Source organism: Protopterus annectens, chromosome 8.part0 (assembly GCF_019279795.1).
Source record: "Protopterus annectens isolate FY-2018-M chromosome 8.part0, PAN1.0, whole genome shotgun sequence".
In the NCBI taxonomy this organism is placed as follows: Eukaryota; Metazoa; Chordata; order Ceratodontiformes; family Protopteridae; genus Protopterus; species Protopterus annectens.
This window is the reverse complement of record NC_056741.1, coordinates 468,250,608-468,261,238: the sequence shown is the minus strand read 5'-3', so window position 1 is coordinate 468,261,238 and position 10,631 is coordinate 468,250,608. Positions and strand designations below refer to the sequence as shown.

Below are 10,631 nucleotides of genomic sequence, written 5' to 3'. Positions count from 1 at the left end.
AAGGTTTATGACTGACAAACACACGTGTTAGTTTTTTCAACCTATGATAATTTCAACAATTTGTCAGGCAACAGTTTGGTTAATGGATGATCTGTTCTTGACTAAAGGCAATGTATGTAAATGGTTATATACTGTGCATGCCTTTATGACATACTGTAAAAATATAACATCTGTGCCTTTGGTGTATTGCTTAATGACTAGAAAGTCTCTGAAGACATACAGTTTCAAGTGGCTGTGTAGGTGCAATTTATTGGCTAACAGTAACCTTGCTGCAGCTGTGAAATATGTCCCATGTGGCTTCCAAATTGCTGCTATTAAAATCATTAACATTAATAATGCCAAGTATAAGGGCTGTCTCTTTCACTTTGGACAGAATGTTTGGCATAAAATGCAGAATTAGTCTACATTGTACAGGAAGTCTCCCAGTTTCCAATTGACAATAAAGAAACTTGTCATTCTCTCTTGAATAAGGAAGAGGTCCTGTCACTTTTCATTAATCTTTATGTAACTTTTGCACAGGAGGGCAAAGATATCCTGATGTACCTCACAGACTGATATCTGTTGAGTAAGCTACCTAAGTTTAAAACTAGGACAGCACCAACAGCTTGGTTCCCTCCATTATCTCCAATAAAGTTTTGAATGTGTCCACACCCAACCATTTATGTTTGAAATGAACAAAAAATTCTGCTGAAGTGTGTTATCACAGAATCAGGTGTTTCTTGATTAGTGGCATTGCTGATACTCCTTCTGCAATGTCTGGGCTAGCTAGGGAACAGAACAGAGTAGATGAATTATGTCTACAGATGTCTGCTGATTGTCCACCATCTCCTAAAAAGAGGAAGCTTGTTGAAAGAAATGGACATTTTCATAAAGCTTTCACCAATAGGGATGGTTATGATGTGCAGAACTTTTTGAAAGGTCTAGCTCTCCAATTAAAGTTGTGATGCTAGCTGCATTGTTCAATGTACCACTTTGTGTTCATTCAAACACATTATGTAGTCACACAGGATTCACTGTTGCAATGCAGTCATTTCACTCTGAGTTGTTTTATGTGTTGTACACCTATTATTTTAGTAATTTTTCTGTCATTATGCTACTTCATGATACTTAAACTGAGCATTAATTCATGTTATGTTATATTATGTTTTGTTATGTTATGTTATGTTAGTTTTTCAGGGTAGTTACACTTTGTGAAGTTGTTTTTTTTTTTTTTTTTTTTGATACACGAGTCACAGTTTTATCTGTGCTGCTGGTTAACTATTGCTTTCAATGTTCTGAACTTCGATATTATCAGCTTTAGATCAAATAAACTTTTACTATTGTAGTTTCAATAGTCTGAGAATTGACTGTATGATTTTTCAACCATATAAATTAGATCTGTATCAAACACCACTGTTCTTTTGTAAGAAGATCTAGTCCAGAAGAAAGTTTGCAGTAATGGCCCCCAGCCAATTCCAAAAGAAAGGAGAACCACTGCTTCCTGGGCCAGAAGGGAGTCACAATGATCTTGGGGGAGGAAAAGGTGTAAAAGCATACAGAAACACTTTGTTCCACGAAAAAGAAATGGTATCTGTCTTTCATGCCTTTTTGATGGAGTTCTGGAGTAGAATTTTGCCCGCTGATTGTTCAGAGAGGAGGCAAACAGGTCCCCTTAAGGAACTCACTATAGATGGATCAAATCTTGCAAGGCCCAATCTAGTTTACATTCATGAGGGTATGCTTGTCTGCTACATAATTTTGGTTTGACAGAATGCAGGAAGCCTGCAGAGTGAGTTTGTGCTGTAAAGCTATATCCCATACTAATATGGCAGGTCTGCATAGGGGTAAGATTTGGTTCCTCTTTGCTTGCTCTTGTACTGTATCATAGTGGTAATGCCCATAACAACTTGATGTGGTCCAGAGGATCAAAGGTGATTCAGAGAGGTGAATGCCTTGGTAATGGCAAGCATGTCTTTTTTATTTATGTGCTTGTGTCTATCTTTGATGTTCCAGATACCTTGCACTTTTCTCTCCCTTGACACTGCTCCCCAAGCAAAGTCCAAAGTATCTGTGGTGACTGACTGGTTGGGAGCAAAAGGGGAAAGGGGCTGACCTAGATTTGGGGATATTTGATGTCTTCATCAAGTGATTTCTCTTCTCACAAATCCCAGAAATGGAATCTGAAAAGATAATGGTGTTGGTGCCGAGAACAAAGATACTACAGGACCAATGTATCCTTCACATATGGAGTCTTGCCAGAGGTATCATGAGAATCACAGATGCCATGAAATCCAGAATCCTGAGGCATTCCCTCACAAAGATAGATGTATGAGTGGAAAACCCCTGAAATATATTTAGATCATCTTTATCATGTGGATGCAAAGCTCTCTGTACTGAGATGTCTAGGAGACACTCTAAGAACACAAAACTGTGTGATGGAGTCAAATTATCTTGGAAACCCAGCCAACAAAGGAAATCTCTCACCCATGTGAGAGATTCCTGACACTCTGAAAAAGACTCTGCAAAGATAAGCAAGTAATCTAAATATGGAAAAATACAGACACCCTGTAGCATGCAATAAGCTATAACTGGAGCTAGACACATTGTGAAAACTCTTGGAGCAGTGGATAGCCCAAAGTGAAAGGCAGATAATTGATAATGTAATTTAGACCCATAAAACCTTAAGAAACTTTTGAAGTACTGATGAATAGGGGTGTTGATAAGCATCTTTTAAATCTAAGGCTGACAAAAAATCAAAGGAGGAAGAAGAAGCAACAGGTTGTTAAGTGAAAGCATTCTGAACTTGGGCACTATCACATACTGGTTAGGAAAGAAAGTTCCAGAACTGGCCTACTGGCATTTGGTTTGTTTTGCAACAGAAACATTCTCAAATAAAAACCTTTTACCAACTGGTAAGGGGAAAACTCTTTCTATTACTCCCTGGGAAAACATGCACTGTAGGACAGAATAGTACATAAGGGTTTGGTCTGGTGGATTTGAAATAATTCCCTGGAAATGAAGGATTTCTCCCCACTGCTGCCTGTAACCCTGCTGGTTCAGTCTCACAACCCATTTGTCTGAAACAATTTCTTGCCAACAACAGAAATGGAGATTCAGACTTTCTGAAAAGAATAAGGGACAGCCATGGTGGGGGAGGGGAGGAGACAAGGTCCCTTATATAGTCATTCTGACTTATTTCACTGTCCTTTGTTCTGGGAGGTTCCTGCTTCTTTCTTTCTCGGAACCTCCTTGACATTGTTTTTAAAATGTCTGCTTACCAGCATTTTGCTGAGATTGTTTACTTTGTTTCTTGTCACAACTGTAAGAGGGAGAAGAAATCCCTTAGAAAATTTGGAGAAGGAAGGCTGCAGAATCTGAGAGATTCCCTGTATCAGCTTAGTCCTTTCACTACATCTTTTTATAAGACCTCTGAAGTAAAGGGTCCAAAAACTAAATCACTATTCAAAGGAGAATTTAAAATCTCATTTTTTATATCTTCTTAGAGGTTCTTAGAACACAGCTGTGCAAACTTCCTCAACACACTACCAGTGGCAACAGCCCTGGATGCAGTATCCACAAAGTCATAAACACACTTTAAACAATGAGTAGTGACCTGAGAAATTGAAGAAACTAAACCAAACAAAGCCAACTCTTCCTCTCAGGAGGTAACTGCAGTTAAAAATATTCCCATACTTTCACAGTTAGTCAGAATAAACTCAAATATATGAGCTTGACAATTCAAAATACTAAAATTAAACTTGCAGATGTTTACACTCATTTTCACAAATGTATCAATTGTTTTACCATCCTTATCCATGGTGGTGCAGCGGTAGCATTGTTGCCTCACAGCAAGAGGTTCTCCCATTCGATTCTCAGCTAGTGTGCGGGGAGTGCCTTCTATGTGGAGTCTGCATGCCCTCCCCGCGGGTCGGGTGATGTTCCGAAAGACATACGTGAATGGGCGTGCCTTCGTTGAAGGTTGAGCGTCGAGCTGGCAACTCGGCACCGTGAAAATCTACTGCCAATCATTAGCGGACTGGAGTTCCGCTGTGGTGACCCCTAACCGGGAAAAGCCGAAAGACAACAACATCAGAAAAGATTAGAATTAGCAAAATGCTTGGCAGCAGCTAGGTTAACTAAAGCTATAGCTGCTAGGTAAGGTCTGGGATGAGTGTATAAAAATTTGAAAGATTCAAAGAGACTTTATTGTCATTTAAGAAACACAAGTGCTACCTGAACAAAATTTTGAGTGTCAGCTCTTTTACAGGAGAAAACAAACACAAAAAGACAGACATGGTAGGTATTAAAGAATAAACAACAACTACAGCACAAAAGTAGATACCTCAATAGCTGAACCACATGCTTGTAAACTATTTACATACACTGGACAACACTGACTACTACACGAATGACACAAGAAAAGAAAAGAACACTATACACAGAGGTGAGATTGGGTGATATTGCACATAAGGAAGTGATTAGAATTGCACTTGGTTGAGAATATATTCCTTTTAGTATGCAATAAATAAATAGAATTACTGTATGGAAAAAAAAGGAAAATAATGACAGGGTAACAATCTGTTATAGTTTTGGTACATCCAGATTTATGTCTGCATTAATAAGTTTATTGCAGTTGGATAAAAACTGTTCATGAATCTGAAGGTCCTGCAGCAGATACTCCATAACCTTCTACCAGAAGCTAGTTTAGTGAACCAACCATACGCTGGATGAGAAGTGTCACTCAGTATTTTGCGGGACCTCTTTTTACATCTCATTTCAAAGAGCTCCTGTAAGGTAGCAAGACTAGTGCCCACAATCTTTTCTGCTGTCTTATTATTCTTCGCAGCTTCTTCCTTTTGGCCTTGTGCTGTTACTGAACCATACAGTACAGTTACTGGTGATGATGCTCTCTATGGCTCCTCTGAAGAAGGTATTTAGAGCATTCATAGAGAGCTTTGCTTTTCTCAGCCTTCTTAGGAAGTGTAGTTGCTGGTGAGCTTTTTTAATTACCTGGCCTGTGTTTGTACTCCAAGATAGATCCTCTGATATATATGTACCCCCAGGAACTTTCTCCACTTCTTCACCATTGATCTTGAGGGGCAGATGCATGGCAGAGCTCTTTCTGAAGTCAATAATAATTTATTTTGTTTTATTGATGTTTGGGTCCAAATTCTTGTTAGTGCACTATTCAGTCAGGGAGTTGACCACATTCCTATATACACTCTTGTCATCAGCACTTATTAGTCCCACCGCTGTGGTGTCATCTGCAAATTTGATGATGTGGTTGTTGCTAGCTTTCGCAGAGCAGTCATGGGTAAGGATTGTGAACAGTAGAGGACTCAGCACACAGCCCTGGGGTACTCCGGTGTTGACTGTAATACTCCCTGAAGTGTTGTTACCAGCAAAGGTCCAGTTCAGAAAGACAGGAGAACTTTGTACATTCTAGCTCTTTCTTATGTGCAGCAAGGACCAGCACAGGTCCGTTCAGAAAAACTGATGAGCTTTGTACATTCTAGATTTTTCTTATGAGCAGCAAGTTGGCTATCAGGGAACCCACAGGCTGTGACAAACACCTCCTCTAATGCTATGGGCACTGGGGGATTGGGAGGAAGCTCTGGAAAATCCAGTTGTAACAGTCCATAGTATCTTTAGAGGGACTGAGAAACATCAATGTTTTCTCACTGAAACACTGGCATATTCTAGAAATAGTTTCAGAGAAAGAGAATCCTTGACAGGGAGAATCAGATAACATATTGTCCTCTGTCTGAATCAGAATGAAATCTTTGAAGAAAAGAATGTATCTGTCCCATGACAATCCTCACCAAATTCAGTTTCTTTAACCTCTTCAATAAAAGTGGAATCCCTTTTTCTTTTACCAGAAAGCACCTGATGAGAATGGTCAAAAGCCTATATAACACCCTTTTCCAGACTTAATAAACTACTCCTGTCCGGTGACACAGGTGAAGGAGAAGATGCATGTTTAATATATTATTTCTTTTTGACAGGAAAGTTGAGGCAAACAGGATTTTTAATGTCAGCAACAGCTTCATCAGGGATGGGCACAACATTCTGGCTAAGCAGGGGGATGCTACCTGCCCCTTCTCCAAAAACCAACAAGAGTTATTCTCCCTCATCCACTGTGGGGACCCCAACAGCTGCAGATGATGTGGCTAATCTCCGGTCCATAGCGTGTGTGTGGAGAACACCAGACGATTCCTAGGAAAAATATGAGTGGTCTAAGGAACCAGCTTTGGGAAGAGTCACCCACCAATGGCTGAGGCAAATTGGTAGCTTGCTGTGTTTGCAAGGGTTGTTTAGTTAAGTTTTTCTCTTTGTAGCTGGAAAAAGGATTAATCCTGGGATGGGTATCTACTCTGTGGTCAAGCCAAATATGGTGCTTTCTTCCTGGGGAAACTAAACAGAAAAATGTATTAAAAAGTCACTTTTCACAGTGAAATATAGTAGCCTTCTAATATGCTTTACCAGCCACAAAAGTAATGTAAATACAGTTTCTCCAAAGGGAAAAAAGCAGTTTTAGAATGTTTAAATTAACTTTTAAACTATCAGAAACAAAAGTGCTTTCCCATTTAAAAGTACAGTAAAGTTGCACGAACGTCAATAAAATCACATATTCCTGTCTTAAAATATCATTTCCCACAGAGTAAAAGTACATGTAATCATTCAAATAATTAAAAATAATATGTGAAAGTTTGTTTCCCAAAGTGAACTTATCTACCCAGCAACGGAACAGAACAAGCTGACCTCCTGCAGGTGAGCACTCTCTTTGATGGCAGGAAAGATCTGAAGGGCATCTGGAAGGTGTCCTAAAGCTTTGGAAGCTGGCTGCCTGTTATAGCCCATATCATATGCTGGATATAACCCATATAGCTTAGGCTACTGCAGCAATGATCAATATGAAGAACATCTGTATTGATTCTTTTTATTTCAAAATAGTAGATGTCTATTCAAAATTCACATTCTAATATGGAGTCAATATTGCAAATTTAAATACAGCTATTTCATTCTTTAGGGAATCAGTGCAACCTTCTATAATTGTCTAATTTATATATCTGTATTTGTTTCTGAATGATTAGCCATTAGATATGACCTTGTAGTATTAAGAAAATAATTATATTTGACATTTTTTATTATATAACAATAATATTTTAAGTGTAATTGCTACATCAGAGAATGCATATCAAAAGCATGGCATTTTAAATTGTTTTTGTTTGATTGTTTACTAATAACTTCCATGGATGTCTTCTTACATTGGTTGTGTAACTTGTGTTTCATATGTGACTGCCCCTCATATTAGTGTCATCAGAATGCAACACGTTACAGCACAGTACATATCAATGTATTCTGCTCCCATGGCAAGCAGGGTAAGTCTAACATTCATTAATGAAACATTGTTGCATATTAAGTAACATTAACTACTTCTGCTTCTTCCTCAGTTTCTTTTGCTGCTTCTGAAGAGGGAGATTTGTGTGCTGCAGCTGAGGGTAGTGTGGAACGGTTTGCAGCTTTGCCTAAAGCACAAAATCCGAAAGATATGCAGAACTGTTTTCAGAGTTCCAGTTCTGTTAGAACAGACTTTAACAACAGAAAATGGGGCCACAGTGACTGGGGCCAGCAAAAGAACTATAACAAGAAGGGAGAGTACAACAAGAAAAAACATTGGTACTAATGTAGTTTGTGATAATTTACGTGTTAAATTTGTCCAAACATGAAATTTCTGATGGGGTTATGTCTGTATTATGTCTTGGTCTCAAATTTATACCAACTGCCTTACTGAGATTATATGTACTTAAAAGTGAAATATTTTCTTTTAGCAGAAAACTGCATTTAATGTATTACTTTAAACAAGAGGGAGGGGTTGTGTTTAATGACTGTTATGAAAGTAGTGATGAAGATTCTTTTTATTCATGCCTGTCATCTCAGGAAGATTTGTTTGAGAATGATTTTAATGCCTATTGCCAACTGAATACTGATGCTCTCGCTGTTAAAAGCTCTTTTATTCCACCTTTTCTAAATAATACTTTGCAAGGATTTTTTGCTACTCTTAATTTTGAGGTTGAAAAAATGTACTGGTCCTGTCTAGAGAATAAGTCTAACATGTTTTAATTTAACCAAGCAATGGCAAGCCCTATTGGAATTTGTAATGATAGAAGATGGGTGGTTAAACCATCTGACAAGGGCAACCAGATAGTAATCATGGACTTCACACAATACTTCGAGATGTGTTATAAACATTTGAATAATGTGGAAATTTATAGAACATGTGATGTTTCTGATTACTTTGAAGCTATTAAGCAGTACCAACTTTTGTTAGACAAAGGCCTAAGGCTGGGGTATTTCACCTCTAAGGATGTGGAAAAGAAGTTTGGAGTGGAAAACTGCTCTATGGCAGTTTTTTACTACTTACCTAAAGCACACAAAGGTTTAACTAATCTTAGTGGCCGACCTATAGTGTCTACACAGAGGTGTTTTTTGAAGAATATAACTGTGTTGTTACATGAACATCTTAAGAAATATGTTATGAGTACAGCCTCCTATATCAGGGACAGCCAGGACTTTCTGAACAAAATAAAGGGCAAAGTTTGTAATATGCACATGTTTTGGCTCTGTTTGGATGTCAAAAGTCTATATACTAATATTAAGCATGAAATAGGGATTCAGGCCTTGTTACATTTTTTGGGGGGGCACCCCTATGTCTCATTTTCTGATAGATTTAGTTATGTTCTGCTTACAAAATATTTTTTGTTATTTTCAATGGAGACATTTTCCAGCAGTTGCAGGGCACTGCCATGGGGGCAGCTTTCTCCCCCATGTATGCCAGTTTAGTCATGGCTAGACTTGAAGATGACTTTATTTATAGCATGATTTTTTAGATCAAAAGTTATTTTATATTTTAGATTTATTGATGATCTTATTTTTTATGTCAAGGAAGCCAGACAGAGGCCCTTGGGTTTGTTAATGACTTACAAGCTAAAACTATGGGCTTAAGCTTTGGTGGTATACAGCTTGGCCCACAAGTGATTTTTTTGGATATAAGCCTAGATGGATTTATTACTAGTCTCCATAGGAAATTTGAACATAGAAATGTATTTTTATTTGGGAATTATTTTCACCCCAAACATTTGGTCAAGGTACTGCTCTACAATGAATTCTTACAAATTCATAGGCTATGTAGCCTTGAAATGAGCTTTGATTTAGAGATAGCTGAAGCAGAAAAAAATGTTTCTTAGAAGAGGCTATGATGTCCAGCTGGTAAGAGAAGCTAAACAAAAAATTATGGACATGAGGTATTTTGTTAACTCTCAGGGAGATTCTCATTATGTCCGTGCTAGTGGAAAATATGTTTGTATTGGTGGAAATAAATCTACCAATACAGCTGTGAACAATGGAGAGCAGAAGAAAGTTTTCTTAGTGACAACTTATAATGTTATAACTGAGGAAATAGTTAAAAAAGCACACAGCTTGTGGCCTATGCTCCTAAGGGATAACATTTTGAACTCTATACTACCTGATTTTGTGAGTGTTGCATATAAAAGAGCTAGGAATGTGTCTGACATTCTGGTACATAACCAATTTTTTTTTACCAGATGTTAATGCCAGTCAGAGCTTAAGCATAAATAAAGGTACTGTTCCATGTGATGGCTGTTCCATCTGTCAATATGTAGTAAACTATTTTCCCTATATTAATGGCATCAAGTTTATAGCTAGGCATGAATACAATTGTAACATGGAGGGGTTAGTGTATGTGCTGAGATGTGGATGTAAGAAGTTTTACATAGGGGAAACTTATAGGATATTTAGGGCCCGGTTGCAGGAACATGGGGACATAAAAAATAAAAAATTAGAGAGTCCCCTTGGGAGTCATTTTTTGATAGCACACAACTCTAATCCTGATTCTCTTAGGGGGTTGTGTCTTGGAAATATTGCAAGTTGGCATAGGTGAATGTGTGTTTTTAAAAAACAAACTCTTAAAAAAAGAAACCCTGCTGATTTTAAAGTATGGTACTTTGGAGCCTCAGGGACTCAACAAAGAATGTAATTGGAAGTATGTGATTTGAACTGTATTCTTAATTGATTAATTGTTTTGTGCAATATGCTGTATATAAGCAAACAGTATTTTGTAGTGTTTTTACTCTTGGAAGGCTGTATAAGCTGAGGCGCTAAGTGTTTCATTAAATTTGTTTTCTTCTTGGATCGGTGGTCTTGGTGGTATTTTTTTTTTAAGTTGTATTTGTTTTTATTTGATTGTTTACTAATAACTTCTTCTTGTTGTAACAACAACAACAACTAATAACTTCCATGGATGTCTTCTTACATTGGTTGTGTAACTTGTGTTTTATATGTGACTGCCCCTCACATCAGTGTCATCAGACTGCAACACGTTACAGCACAGCACATATCAAATGTATTCTACTCTCATGGCAAGCAGAGTAATTCTGACTTAGTCATTAATGAAACAGTGTTGCATATTAAGTAACATTAACTCAGTACTGCATTTCCGCGGTGGTGGTTCTGTGGTAGCGTTGTCACCTCACAGTAAGACACTGTCCGATTCGATTCTCACCTAGAGCGTCATCTGCGTGGAGACATGCGTGAATGGGCATAACTTCATTGAAGGTTGTGCGTCAGGGCTG

The 10,631-nt window shown here is 37.9% G+C and overlaps 1 long non-coding RNA gene across 1 annotated transcript in view; it reads right to left on the bottom strand.

The window, feature by feature from the left end:
• Window positions 1–5,070: 5,070 nt before the first annotated feature.
• LOC122808031 overlaps window positions 5,071–10,631 on the bottom strand; it is an 84,900-nt gene continuing 79,339 nt past the window's right edge. Inside the window, exon 3 of the long non-coding RNA XR_006365767.1 lies at window positions 5,071–6,393. This is a non-coding gene — a long non-coding RNA (uncharacterized LOC122808031). The remainder of the gene's footprint in view (window positions 6,394–10,631) is intronic.